Raw genomic sequence first — 15,780 nt, 5'->3', positions numbered from 1 at the left:
AAGAACACATCGTAGGAGAGGTAGGGAGTGCCCACGTCGGTATAGCACCTCGTCTACCATCGTATACCTGGGAGCTTGATACAGAACTCGCGGCGAGTCATTACGCCCTTCAGGTAGCTTTCCCTCGACGAGATACTCAAGGATGGGAGTCATCCAGGCCGGTCTGGCATCAATCATCTCGACCTCCATCCTGGCTTCCTCAATACTTAGTTTCTCCAAGAATTCTACCGGCACTAACCCCAAGGTTTCCGTCTCCCCAGAGGTGGCGAGCATGGCGAGAGCGTCTGCGTTAGCATTCTGCTCCCGAGGTATCTGCTCGATCGAGCCCTGCCCGAACGCAGTCAGCTCAACCTTTACCCTTGCTAGATAGGCAGCCATCTTAGGTCCCCGTGCTTGATATTCGCCCAGAACCTGGTGTACCACGAGCTGGGAGTCACTGAAGCACTGGATGGAGCTCGCCTTCAGCTCCTGAGTTATCCTTAGCCCAGCCAGCAAAGCTTCGTATTCGGCCTCGTTGTTGGAGGCTTTGAACCCGAACCTCAATGCCGAGTGGAATCTATGTCCTTAAGGGGATATCAAAATGATTCCAGCTCCGGAGCCGTTCTCGTTGGATGAACCATCCACAAATATCCTCCACGATGCCTGGGCCGAGGTGACCTAGGGTGAGTTTTCTGCAGGATCCTCCCGGAATCCTGTGCACTCGGCTACAAAATCGGCCAGGGCCTGACTCTTTATAGCAGTTCGCGGAGTGTATAGAATCTCGAACTGGCTGAGCTCGATTGCCCACTTTAACAAGCGTCCCGATTCTTCAGGTTTTTGCAAAACCTTCCTTAAAGGCTCATCGGTCATGACGTGTATTGAGTGGGACTAGAAGTATGACCTGAGCTTTCGCGAGGCCGTGAAAAGGCAGAACGCCAATTTCTCCATCAACGGGTACCGGGATTCAACTCCGAGAAGTCTCTTGTTGATGTAGTAGACTGGCTTCTGAATCCGATCTTCTTCCCGGACCAATACAGCACTGGCTGCATCCTTCGTGACAACCAGGTAGAGAAAAAGAGGCTCTCCTGCTTTTGGTTTGGATAGTACGGGTGGCTCGGCAAAATGTGCCTTCAGATCGAGGAAAGCACTTTCGCACTCTTCCGTCCATTCGAACTTCTTATTTCCTCGGAGCAGGTTGTAGAACGGCAAACACTTATTGGTGGACTTGGAAATAAACCGATTAAGAGCTGCTACTCTTCCTGTCAGGCCTTGGACATCTTTTCACGACCTGGGTGAGGGAAGCTCGAGCAATGATCTGATCTTTTCGGGGTTTGCCTCGATTCCTCGGGTATTGACGATGAAACCTAGGAATTTTCCCGATGCGACTCCAAAAGTGCGCTTCTATGGATTTAGCCTCATGCCATACTCCCGTAGGATCTTGAAGCATTCTTCCAGGTTGGAAACATGGTTATCGGCAGTCTTTGACTTGACTATCATGTCATCGACGTACACTTCCATGTTTTTTTCGATCTGGTCTGCGAACATTCTATTCACCAACCTTTGATACGTAGCCCCGACGTTCTTCAACCCGAAGGGCATGACCTTGTAACAATAAACGTTAGTCAGGGTCATGAAACTGGTGTGCTCCTGGTTCGCTGAATTCATGGCGATCTGATTGTAGCCTGAGTACGCGTCCATAAAGGACATGAGCTCGTGCCCCGCCGTGGCATCCACCAACTGGTCCATCCTTGGCAATGGAAAACAATCCTTGGGGCAGACTTTATTCAGGTCTAAGAAGTCGATGCAGGTCCGCCATTTCCCGTTGGGCTTCGGGACCAGCATGGGGTTGGCGACCCATATTGGAAACTTGGCTTCATGGATAAAGCCACATTTTTTGAGCCGGGCCACCTCTTCCTCCAAGGCTTCAGCTCGGGTTGTTCCTAGGCGTCTCTGCTTCTGGGACTTTGCAGGAACGCTTTTATCCAGATGAAGTGTGTGCATGATGACACTCGGGATGATTCCCACCATGTCCTTGTGTGACCACGCAAACACATCCAGGTTATCCCGCAGAAATCTGACCTGCTCCACCTTCCTCTCGCCGCAGAGGTTTTTTCCGAGCTTGACCATCCGTGATGGATTCTGCGGATCAATGTTTACTTCCTCGAGCTCCTCAATAGCTTGGAGCTCAGATCTGTCCTCACCTATTTAGGGGTCAATATCCTCACTTAAGATGATATTTTCCCCTTCGGCGCTTTGAGGGTTTTCAATCTCAGGATCAGCTAAGGGTTCCTAAGATTCCTCTTCACCACCTTGGATGGCCATTGCCAGCTGCCTGGGTTTAGATTTTCCCTTCATGGAAATGCTGTAGCATTCCCTGGCAGCGAGCTGATCTCCATGGACAGTGCATATTCCCATGGAAGTAGGGAATTTCATCGCGAGGTGGAGAATGGAAGTGACGGCCTCAAAATCTATGAGCGTAGGCCGTCCCAAAATTGTGTTGTACGCAGCGGAGCAGTCGATGACCGCGAACTTGAGGAGTTTGGAGACTGTCCGAGATCCTTCTCCCAGGGTGATCACCAGCTCGATCGTCTCTATGGCTACCGATCCTTCTCTCGAAAAACCATACAACATCATGGAGGTCGCCTTCAGCTCGGCAACTGTCAAACCCATATTTTCTAACGTGGACCGGAATAGGAGGTTCACCGAGCTCCCATTGTCGATCAGAACCCTCCTAACTCTATGATTAGCGAGCTAAACTGCTACGACCAGAGGGTCATGATGCGGGAACTGGACATGGCCTGCATCGTCTTCTGTAAAAATGATTGGTTGCTTCTCTAATCATTGTAGCTTTGGCAGGTGCTGTTCCTGGATGAACTCTACTCCATTGTGCGCCTTAAGTTCATTTACGTACCTCTTCTGGGCACCCCTGCTTGTGCCAGCCATATGTGGACCTCCAGAGATGGTGGATATCTCCCCTCCTATCACGGGAGGAGGGACATCCTGATCTATCCGAGACCCGGGCTGACTGTCCGGGACTTCTCGAGCAGGTCGACTTGCTGGAACCTTGTTCTGCGCATACTGAGCCAAAGGGCTAGCTCGGATGAGAGTCTCAATCTCATCTTTTAAATGCCTACAATCGTCGGTGTTGTGGCCAACATCGTTGTGAAAGCGGCAAAACTTGGAGGTGTCTCTCTTCCCCTTTCGGTGCTTTAACGGCTCGGGCCTCTTCCAGGGGAGGCGAGTAGAATTAGCTAGGAAAATATTCTCCCTAGAATGGGTGAGCTCTGTATAAGTCGCGTAGACGGGCTTGAACTTGTCTACGGACTTATTCTTCTTTGGGCCATGCTGGCTGTTTTCGCCATTCCCCTTTCTTTTGCCTCCACCGAGTTGGTTGTTCTGTGTGACGTTTTGGGTCACTGCCACGACCTCCGTCCCCACTCCAGCAGGCTGATTAGGGACCTGGCTGGTTCCTGCAGCTGAGGCTTCGGCTTCCTCCAAGTTGATCCATTCCTGGGCCCTGTTGAGGAATTCGTTAACCGAGCTGAATCCCTTTTTTTGTATATCTTTCCAGAGATCCCCTCCGACGAGGATTCCAGTTCTCATGGCCATGAGTTTAGAGCTATCATCCGCGTCTCTCGCCCGAGCAGCGACGTTCGCAAATCTGCTCAGGTAGGCCTTCCGAGTTTTGCCGGGCTACTGTCTCACGTTAGCCAGAGAGTCGGCCTGAACGTGGGCAGCCTGGGAGGCTCGGAATGCCCTTTTGAAATTAGCCGAGAAATTTTTCCAAGAGCTGATTGACTGTCTTTTGCCTTGCTTGAACCACTGCCTGGTCGGTCCAGTCAGTGTGGAAGGGAATATCAAGCATCTCAGCTCGGGGCCAATGTTGTGGGCCATCATCAGGGTGTTAAACATCCTCAGATGATCCGACGGATCTCCGTCTCCATTGAACTTAGACAGGTGTGGCATACGGAGACTAGGTGGGTACGCCGTTGCTGCTATGCTGGGGACGAAGAGCTCCATCTAGTCCCCTGAATCATATTCATCTTTTTATTTTTCTGACAGGAGCTTCCTCATCAGCTCCTCCATCTGGGCCAGGCGCTCGAGGGTTTGGTCCTGATGTCCTTGTTTAAATCTGGGGCTGTTCAACAGCTCTGGATCCATTGTACATATTTGGTGGGTTATTGCCCCTCCTATCTTGAGATAGGTTATTTGGGGCATTCCCGCCGTTACGTACTTCGGACAGGGCCCCCCCTGAGAGAGCATGGCTGTCTCCTCCTGCTGGCTCCCCTTTATGAGAGTTAAGGCGATCTCGGAGGTGGCCCCCCTGGGTGGCTTGTGGACTTTGTGCTGAGCTCAAACGCTGACGCAGGTCTCCGCCAGAAAGGTCACTCTGGCGACTTCCGGTCCAGTAGCTCCTGCTAGAGAGGCTCGGAGTTCGCCTTTGGTGCTGAGGATCTCGACTTTCCCTTGGTGCCCTGCTACGTTGGGAAGGTCCGACTGATGGCGGGTATCTCTTGCTACTTCCATAGGCCGGGATACCTCGGACGGGCCGAGGAGGAGATGGATATCTGATTGGAGACGGAGGATGCCTAACCGGAGAGGCGATCCTAGTTCCATCAGGATGGATCAAATTAGGTGGGGGCCTTTCGGCCCTTCCAACCTGTGGGTCCCGCGCCTGTCGGTCTGGACGAGGCGCAAGATGGCTGTTGGGGACGGGCTGACGCTGCGAGCCCTCCCCGGACCTCCCTCTGGAATTTCCTCGAGCTCCCCTGGGCGTGCTCGAGGCTGGTTGGGAGCTAGGAGTTGAAGTCCTGACCGAATGGCTGTACTGTTGTTGTTCGACTCTAGGCATTCCTCTGAAGTTTGCCTCTCGTCGGTGCGATGAAGGAGTGGAGTTGGTTGTTGGAAGTCTGTTCGAGTGGCTATGCCTGGACCGATTACTCAAACGAGACTTAGGAGCCTCGCCTTGCCTCTCTCCGACATTAGCATCGGTTGTGAGAGGGGGTAGTCGGGCCAGCACATCCTTGATCTGCTGGTTAGCTATTGCCAGATGGCTCCTCAGCTGAGCATTCTCAGCCTCCACCGCAGTGTAATAACATGGGTTCGGATTAGGTGGCCGGGGCGCCGAACTTCCAGTGTCGTCTTGGCCCGCCGGCTGCTTGCTGGGCCGCTGTTGGACTTCGGGAATTTGTGCACCAGGGGTGGCAGTATGATGAGCCTCCTGCCCATCATGCTGTTATGTCTCGTTACCGTGCTTGGATCGAGTAGTCACCATAGTTGGATGTTTGCGACAACACTAATCGAACTTGCTCTCAATGAAGGCACCAAACTGTTGATGCAGTTCTTCGCCAACAGGTAATTAAGAAAAGAAGAGAAAGAGATTAGTGCTTAGGTTGAACCGAAATAGATAAAGGATCTTAGGAAAATGAAATGGTGACTCAAAATACGTTTTTTAAGTGGTTCAAAGGTTAAAATCCTTCTACTCCACTAGTCAGTATTATTGCTATATCCTGGGTATTTAATTACAGGGTATTTCTTACAATCGAGAATCCAACCTCTATTAACTCCCAAGGTCTCCATATTTATAGGAGAAGGCGCCTGGGAGTTGGTAAGAAGGTCATCCTGTGACCTTCTTTCCTATCATGTCAACTCTGTGACATTCATGATTAATTCCTAAACATGACATACAAGTGTGGTCAAATCAATAGGTAAGGGGAATTGGGCCGCACGGCCCAACCCAATCGTGGGTGTCTGAATACGCACGTTCTTGCTGCGTGTCTGAGAAGTCAGGGGTATATCAGACACGTGATGTCTGATATATGCACGTTTACCTTGCGTGGTTGACTTTATAAGAGATCACAGCCCTCACATCCAGCTCGTACCACGAGCTGGATGATTACCTCGACCTGCGGCCCTCAGAGTCCAGACTCAGTCTTTAAGCAATCTTGGCGAACCCTTGGGTTACCTCGAGCTAAGTAGGTAGGACCTTACGACGGCAGCCCCGATCTCGGGGAGGTCCATGTGGTAGTCATGATTAGGCCGTATCTCTGCTCGTTAATCAGCCCGTGGGAAAATCAGGGCGTACAGAAACAAAAATTAATGTTTAGACAAATTAATCTAAATGAAGAGTACTTTATTTATAGCCTAAAGGTATAACACTCACAATGATTTATAAACTATGTGGAATTATATAAATGTTTTATAATTATTAATTAAATATTTTTAAAAATAAATATTAAATATAAAAAACTTTTCTTTAAATAAAAAATTAGAAAAAAATAACAAATTAGAGCAAATAGAAAGAGAGAATGCCTACTCATCTCCTTAAAGCTTTCATTTAAATAAATATCGCAAATAGGAAAAAATATATTAATGTTTAGGCAAATTAATGTAAATGAAGAGTACTTTATTTATAGCTTAAAGGTATAAACTCACAATGATTTATAAACCATGTGGAATTATAAAAATGTTTTATAATTATTAATTAAATATTTTTTGAAAAATAATATTAAATATAAAAAACTATAAATTAGAGAAAATAGAAAAATAGAAGGAGAAGTTGTAACATCGTCTCCTCAAATCTCTCATTTATATAAATATAAAGATTTATATATAGATATAGATAAATTATGTAAAAAAATTCAATATATAATATAAATTTTACGAATTTGAATTATATAAAATAAATATTACAAAAATTAAATATTAATATAAATTTGACTAACTCAAAAAAAATATAACTACTTTTGCAATATTGAGTTAAATCAATCACTTATATAAGAATAAAATACTGATATTTGGATAAATCAAAATGAAGGAAAAATTCTTTATTTCTATTCTAAAGTTATAACACTCATAATGGTCTGTAAACAATATGGGACTATAGAAATTTTTTTAACTGTTAATTAATTATTTCTTTGAAAAAATATTAAATATAAAATTAGAGTAAAAAGAAAAATAAAAGAAGATGGTGCCAACCCTTCTTCTCAAGGCTCTTCTTTATATAAATATGTAAAAATATATACTACAAAAATTAAATATATAAATAATATATTACATATTGATATAAATTTGATTTTCTAAGAAAATATAATGATTTTGGCAATATTGAGTTAAATCAATCACTCCTATAGGAAAAACATAATGTAAATGAAGAGTATTTTAACTCAATATTGCCAAAATAGTATTATTTTTTAGATCATCAAATTTATATCAGTATGCAGTATATTATTTATATTCTAAGGGTATAACACCACAATGGTTTGTAAACTATGTGTGACTATACCAATTTTTTTAACTGTTAATTAATTATTTCATTAAATAAAATATTAGAATAAATAACAAATTAGAGCTAGAGAAAATAGAAGAGTAGAAGGAGAGGATGCAAACTCGTCTACTTAAAGTTCTCATTTATTTAAATATGTAAAAATATATACACTTCAAAATTAAATTTATAAATAATATATTACATATTGATATAATTCTGATGTAAAAGAAATAATACTATTTGCCCAATATTGAGTTAAATCAATCACTCATATAGGAAAAAATACTAATGTTTAGATAAATTAATACAAATGAAGAGTTCTTTATTTATAGCGTAAAGCTATAACACCCACAATGGTTTGTAAACCATGTGGGACTGTAGAGATGTTTTATAATTGTTAATTAAATATTTTTTAAAATAAAAAATTAGAAAAAACCACAAATTAGAGAAAATAAAGAACATAGAAAATTAGAAGGAGAGGATCCACCTCATCTCCTAAAAAATCTCATTTATATAGATGTATAGAATATATAGATAGATTGATGATGAGTCTAGTTTTTATGATGTTTTGGTGATGTTTTTAGTAGTCTTTTATTTTGTTTTTCCTTGTTTTAGCGCGGGTTTACGCTTTGTTTGGTTGTTTTTGTGAATATCAGGAAGAATTGAGCATGTGGAAGGAAATGCCAAAGAAAGGGAAGAAATAATTGAGTTTTTCATCATATTTTGATCAAGAATGGTTCTCAACACAATTTGGAAGTGTTGGTGAAATTTTGGGATGAAAACTTGAAGAATTGAAGAATTCCTTAAGAGCCACGGCTTGATCAAAGTAGGGCCGCGGCTAGGGGGAGAAACAGAAGCATGGTTTTTGAGGACATCTTCGGGCCGCGGCATGGCTAGGTAGAGCCGCGGCATGGATGGGCATTCTGCCCAGAAGACAATGATGCGGGCCGCGGCATGGTTTCAGAGAGCCGCGGCATTGAAAGGATAGTCTGCCCAGAAATTTTGACACGGGCCGCGGCATAGTGTATGTAGAGCCGCGGCCCGCCTCTCTAAAATCTAAAAAATCCTAGGTTTTAAAGGACGAAAAAGAAGAGAGAAGGGGGTACGGACGAAGGGAGGAGTTCTGGTGTTGAAGGCTCAAGCTTAGAGTATTTTTACATGTTTTTCTTCCTGATGTTATTTTTAATTTCTGTTGTGATTAGCACTATGACTATGAACTAATTTTCTGTTTAGGATGTTCAATTGAATCACTTGAATTTCTATTATGACCTAATGCAATTTTAATTTCCTCTTCTTCAATCTTCTTCAATTCCTTATAACCTGTTCTTATAGATTGATTATTGATTGGCCATCTTTAGTCATATATATATATATGTTTTTAAGTCAAAATCTGAGAAGTGAGATTTAATTATGCTGTGGTTATATTGGACATAATTCTAATTTAGAACGAAAGTATCTGAATTAATTGTGTAACTGTTATTAAGTTGTGGAATTTAATGCTACCTTTGTGGTTCAATTTACCATAGAAATATAGGAAATTGTCACCTAGGTTGAGTTTATAATTCATAGAATGATTATAGGCTGCTGTCTCAACTTGTTAATTGAATTAGGTAAAAATAAGAAGAATTCATACTTGGCATTAGGGAATAATAGGAAGGATAGTTGATGAGATTGAATATCCTAATTGTTTCTCAGTGATTGAATTAAGAGTTTTTACTATTAGTTATTATGCTATTTAATTGTCGATTATTATTTCTGCACTTTATCGGTTCTTTTGCTGTATTTTAAAAAAATCAAGAAGTTTTAATTCATCAAATAGAACAAGAGATTAATTGACTGGTAATTGATAATTCAGTCCTTGAGGACGATACTTGGTTTTACCATTTTATTACAAGTTCGCGACTGTGTGCACTTGCATAGCAAAACTATCGCAACAAGTTTTTGGCGCCGTTGCCGGGGACTGAAAATTATCAATATCAGTTTAATTAATTTTTATTCTAATTTGATTTTAATTTATTTGCTTCTAATTTGTTTAGTTGCTAAATTTTTCTATCTCAGGTGAATTTTGGTATATGCGTGGCAGAAAAGGAAAAGCCACACTTGTTCCTCTGAATCCCGAGATCGAAAAGTCTTGCAATCAAATCAGAAAGACTAAGAGAGAGACCCAGAATTCTGTGAAGATGGCACAGAATGATGGAGATGGCAGGAATGGTCTAAATCCAGGAGTTGTCCAAGGGGTTCAGGCTCAGACCAACGCTGAGAGGAGTCTGAGAGATTATGTGCTACCCACTCTGACGGGAGTACAAAATAGTATATGCCCACCAGCTGTAGAGGCCAACAACTTCGAAATCAAGCCTGCTATTTTACAAATGGTGCAGTCCTCTGTGCAATTCAATGGGTTGCCCTCTGAAGATCCTCACACCCATTTGTCCAACTTCCTGGAATTGTGTGGAACCTTCAAATATAATGGGGTGAGTGATGACGCAATCAAGCTTAGGCTCTTCCCATTTTCTCTAAGGGACAGAGCTAAAAGTTGGCTGAATTCTCTGCAGCCAAACTCCATTGTCACTTGGCAAGATCTAGCTCAGAAGTTTTTGTCCAAATTCTTCCCTCCGTCCAAAGCTGCTAAATTAAGGGGAGAGATAAATAACTTTTGCCAAAATGACGGAGAGTCATTATATGAGGCGTGGGAACGGTTTAAGGAACTCCTAAGAAGATGTCCTCATCATGGCATTGAACAGTGGATGCTAGTACAGAATTTCTACAATGGTTTATGTCCAACAACCAGAACCATTATTGATGCTGCAGCAGGTGGCACTTTTATGAGCAAGAGCGCAACTGGTGCTTATGAGCTGCTGGAGGACATGGCTACAAACAACCATCAGTGGTCAGAGGAAAGATCATCAGGAGCTAGAAAGGTAGCTGGGGTGCATGAGCTAGATGCAATTACTGCTTTAACAGCGCAAGTAGCCTCTCTGACAAAGCAGTTACAACAGAGCAGTGTATCTGCTAATGCAGTTCAGATGGCAGTGAGGTGTGAAATGTGTGGTGGTGTTCATTCTGTTGATCAGTGCCCTATCTGTATGAATAATAACATTCCGATGGATCAAGCTCAGGTTCAAGCGGTGGAAAACTTTCAAAGGCCAGTAAATAATCCATTCGCCAATACTTACAATCCAGGGTGGCGAAATCATCCTAATTTTTCTTGGAGGAATAATCAGGGCTAGCAACCTCAGTTTCAGGGCCAATTTCATAATAATATGCCTCAGTCACCTATGCATCAAGCCTCTTTCTCACAACAGCCTAGGACTCAACAGTCAATGAATCAAGCTCCACCTGAAAGGCCTAATGAATTACAAGCTGCATTGTTGACCCTCACCAACACTCAAACACAGTTTATGACAGAAACTCGCTCTTCCATCAGGAATCTTGAGATGCAAGTTGGTCAATTGGCAAATATGTTACAAAATAGGCCTCAAGGAAATTTGCCAAGTAATACAGAGGTGAATCCTAAAGAGCAGTGCAATGCAATCTCTTTGAGGAGTGGGAAGAAGTTGGAAGAGCCAGTCAAGAAGTTTACACCTGCACCAAAGGGTGAAGCTGAGAATGAGGGTAAGGTAGAAAAAGAGGTTATTGAAGACCTTGAGAAGAATCAGTCACCAGTGAGTTATGAGCACCACATCAAGATTCCATACCCTCAGCGACTTCAAAAGAAGACTCTTGACAAACAATTTTCGAAATTTCTAGATATTTTTCGAAAGCTTCACATTAACATACCTTTTGCCGAGGCACTTGAACAAATGCCAAGTTATGTGAAGTTTATGAAGGAAATACTGTCCAAGAAGAGGAAGATGGAGGACTATGAGACGGTGGCACTCACTGAAGAGTGCAGCGCCATTTTGCAAAGGAAGCTTCCTCAGAAGCTGAGAGATCCGGGGAGTTTCACCATACCTTGCACCATTGGCAAGTTTGAATGCAAGCACGCCTTATGTGATCTGGGGGCAAGTATAAATATGATGCCCTTATCTGTGTTTAAAAGACTTGGTTTGGGGGAGGCAAAACCAACAACTGTCACTTTACAGCTCGCAGACCGATCGTTAACACATCCACGAGGTATTATTGGGGATGTTCTTGTGAAAGTGGACAAGTTCTTTTTTCCAGCAGACTTCATTGTACTTGATATGGAGGAGGATGCCAATGTTCCAATCATTCTTGGAAGACCATTCTTAGCCACAGGACGAGCTTTAATTGACGTACAAAAGGGGGAGTTAAGGTTGCGAGTCCAAAATGAGGAAATAAGTTTTAATGTTTTTGCAGCAACTGCAATTCCTACTTGTTGTAGAGTTGATGTGGTGAATGATGGTCAAGATTCAATTGGTATGAAGAGGAAGAAGGCCAAAGAACGATTTCGAACAGTTCGACATCGTATGAAAAGATTATTGTGTGGCAAGTTTGAAGGTTTCAATGACATTGGGGATAATTTCAATATTCTCAACAGTGGAAAGGAATTCTCTCCGTATGGCACAATGGCTTTTAAGGATGCAAAGGGTGGCCACCACCTCAAGCCCCCACTACCTCCACCACCTCCACCGCCATAATGATGTGGCGTCAGGTAAGTTCTCTTCCCTTGTTCTTTTTCTTTATCACATTGGGGACAATGTGCGTCTTAAGTTTGGGGGGGAGCTTATTTTGTTTTGTTTTTGTTTTCTGCGTTGTTTAGTTTAGTTTAGTTTTCTGTAGTGTAAAAGTTAAACCATCATTCTTGTCTGTACTTGCTTTGTCTTTGCTCGTGAAAACGAAATTGAATTCAACTGTGTGCTTGGTTCAGTTGTTTTAGAGTTGAATTTAAAAAGTTCTGTGGGAAATTTTTAATATGTTTTGAAAAGACAACATTTTGGATTGTATTATATGAGTTTGACTAGGGTTGGTGGAATGACAATTTGAATCTAATAGAACTTGCATTATTTGGCTTTTGAGGCGAAATTCTTGATGACATGTGTTTAGAAAAGTGATTTAGGCAATTTTTTTTTTTGGATCGATTGTGCCTTTCAAGCCGACCTTGAGTTAATTATCCTTAGTTACCCTTTTGAGCCTTGAATTTGGTTTTTGTTCTTGATCATACTATTTGAGCCTAAATTTCTTAACTTCTTTATTTTTGTTTTCCTTTCCTTTTGTTATCATAAGCATATAATCTGTGGGAAAGAAGAAGGAAAAATAGTAAGAGGTTGTTATGATTGGAATACAGTATGATTGTACAAAAAGAAGAGAGAGAGAAGTCTTTGAAAAAAAAAAAAAAAGAATAATATCACTTTGTCACACTCCTTGATCATATATATATATAGAAAATAATAAGTTTGGGGGAGTGTGATTTGAAAAAAAAAAAGTGATAAGTCTAGAAAAAGAAAAGAAGAAAATAATGAAAAGTGTTGTCATCTCTCTCTCTAATTGTATAAAAGGGTGATTTTTGGTGTGGTAAAGAAAAATTTGGTTGGTTTTAAGGTTTTATGCTTATGGTAACGATTGAGCTTAAATGAGAATTTCATCTACCCTTACCTAAGCCTAACACTATAACCTGTGAAAGTCCTGTTGATTTCAAAACATGTGTTGTTGACATTAGTGGAGAAGGTCGAGTAATGCAAGCATATTGTAGATTTGGTTTGTGGAATTGTCTGGAATGAGTTGAGCATATATGATAGAATGCAAGTGTTGTAGTCATTTTCATGATATATTATTGATTTCCCTAATTGAACTGTATAAGTTGGACTTTAAGGCAATTGAGCTGAAATTCTGGTTATAAATATTGCAATTGAGGTTTCATGAGTGTTGGCAAAGCAGTGTAGATGGTAATGATGGTTTAGCTTGTTCGTTTTTGTGTTTGTTTCTTTTTGTTAGTGTAACTTGGTCTTTACTCGAGGGCGAGTAAAGGTTAAGTTTGGGGGAGTTTGATGAGTCTAGTTTTTATGATGTTTTGGTGATGTTTTTAGTAGTCTTTTATTTTGTTTTTCCTTGTTTTAGCGCGGGTTTACGCTTTGTTTGGTTGTTTTTGTGAATATCAGGAAGAATTGAGCATGTGGAAGGAAATGCCAAAGAAAGGGAAGAAATAATTGAGTTTTTCATCATATTTTGATCAAGAATGGTTCTCAACACAATTTGGAAGTGTTGGTGAAATTTTGGGATGAAAACTTGAAGAATTGAAGAATTCCTTAAGAGCCACGGCTTGATCAAAGTAGGGCCGCGGCTAGGGGGAGAAACAGAAGCATGGTTTTTGAGGACATCTTCGGGCCGCGGCATGGCTAGGTAGAGCCGCGGCATGGATGGGCATTCTGCCCAGAAGACAATGATGCGGGCCGCGGCATGGTTTCAGAGAGCCGCGGCATTGAAAGGATAGTCTGCCCAGAAATTTTGACACGGGCCGCGGCATAGTGTATGTAGAGCCGCGGCCCGCCTCTCTAAAATCTAAAAAATCCTAGGTTTTAAAGGACGAAAAAGAAGAGAGAAGGGGGTACGGACGAAGGGAGGAGTTCTGGTGTTGAAGGCTCAAGCTTAGAGTATTTTTACATGTTTTTCTTCCTGATGTTATTTTTAATTTCTGTTGTGATTAGCACTATGACTATGAACTAATTTTCTGTTTAGGATGTTCAATTGAATCACTTGAATTTCTATTATGACCTAATGCAATTTTAATTTCCTCTTCTTCAATCTTCTTCAATTCCTTATAACCTGTTCTTATAGATTGATTATTGATTGGCCATCTTTAGTCATATATATATGTTTTTAAGTCAAAATCTGAGAAGTGAGATTTAATTATGCTGTGGTTATATTGGACATAATTCTAATTTAGAACGAAAGTATCTGAATTAATTGTGTAACTGTTATTAAGTTGTGGAATTTAATGCTACCTTTGTGGTTCAATTTACCATAGAAATATAGGAAATTGTCACCTAGGTTGAGTTTATAATTCATAGAATGATTATAGGCTGCTGTCTCAACTTGTTAATTGAATTAGGTAAAAATAAGAAGAATTCATACTTGGCATTAGGGAATAATAGGAAGGATAGTTGATGAGATTGAATATCCTAATTGTTTCTCAGTGATTGAATTAAGAGTTTTTACTATTAGTTATTATGCTATTTAATTGTCGATTATTATTTCTGCACTTTATCGGTTCTTTTGCTGTATTTTAAAAAAATCAAGAAGTTTTAATTCATCAAATAGAACAAGAGATTAATTGACTGGTAATTGATAATTCAGTCCTTGAGGACGATACTTGGTTTTACCATTTTATTACAAGTTCGCGACTGTGTGCACTTGCATAGCAAAACTATCGCAACAATTGATATAAATTTGATGTCCAAAAAAGTAATACTATTTTGGCAATATTGAGTTAAATCAACCACTCATATAGGAAAAAAATACTAATGTTTAGAAAAATTTATGTAAATGAAGAGTACTTTATTTATAGCGTAAATGTATAACGCTCACAATGGTTTGTAAACAATGTGGGACTATAGGGAAGTTTTATAATTGTTAATTAAATATTTTTTAAATATAAAAATTAGTAAAAACAAAAAATTAATGAAATTATAAGAATAGAAAGAGAGGGTGCCACCTTTATATAAATATATAAATATAGATTATTTAGTAAAATAAATCATTCATTTGATATAATCATTACATGCAATTTAATCCTCCAAGTTAATAATTAAAGTTTAGTTAAATTATTATTTTACCACTCTAATTTCCTATTTATCCTTAATATCATTACTGCAATAGGAAGCAATTAATTTATAAGCTAGTCATAAATTTGAGCTCAAAACTAGAATTAACACATATGGAAACCAATTTTCAACTTTTATGAAGAAGATTTGGTAACTATATCTGTAAGACAAGCTGCCAACTGCTTGCTTCAATGAATATCTAAAATATTAGTCTTAAGCCTTTAAACTCTACATTACTTATTGACTAGCTTTGAGTTGAGTTGTCATCATCGATGTATCTTTTTGTCTAAGAGTTTTTGTCTCGTACCTCTAGATGTAGAACTTACCAAATCTCTTGTAAGATGTTTGGTGAATGGATCCACTAAGTTCTTACGTAAGAGATCAAAATGATTTTATCTTGAATAAATTGTCTCACATAGTCATGTCTTAGACTTATATGCCTGGACTTCCAATTGTATATTATGGGTATTCATTGGTCGGTTTGGTTAGGTTATATCATATTTTAATCAACCCAATGTACAAATCAGATTGCAAAAATCCAACTCTAATCCTTCCAATTAAGAAAAAAAGTTTAACCCGTCCAATGTTTTAGGCGATTTGGTCGAGTTGACCCGCCTAAACCAATCTTAAGATTTTTTTTTAAAAATGTTCACATAATTAGATTCAACAAATTAAAAGTATAGTATATGTTGACGCGGTTCTTTGCCAACAGGTAATTAAGAAAAGAAGAGAAAGGGATTAGTGCTTATGTTGAATCGAAATAAAATGATCTTAGAAATGAAATGGTGACTCAAAATTCTTTTTTTAAGTGGTTCA

General features: G+C 40.4%; 1 non-coding gene across 1 annotated transcript; it reads right to left on the bottom strand.

The window, feature by feature from the left end:
* Positions 1–9,873: 9,873 nt before the first annotated feature.
* On the bottom strand, positions 9,874–9,980 carry LOC133798919 (small nucleolar RNA R71). Its single transcript, XR_009876135.1, has one exon. It is a non-coding gene; the product is annotated as a small nucleolar RNA R71 (small nucleolar RNA).
* Between the last annotated feature and the right edge of the window lie 5,800 nt (positions 9,981–15,780).

The sequence above is a fragment of the Humulus lupulus genome, chromosome 8 (genome assembly GCF_963169125.1).
Source record: "Humulus lupulus chromosome 8, drHumLupu1.1, whole genome shotgun sequence".
NCBI classification, from domain to species: Eukaryota; Viridiplantae; Streptophyta; class Magnoliopsida; order Rosales; family Cannabaceae; genus Humulus; species Humulus lupulus.
The sequence above is the reverse complement of the archived record's forward strand: the minus strand, read 5'-3'. Positions and strand labels throughout refer to the sequence as shown.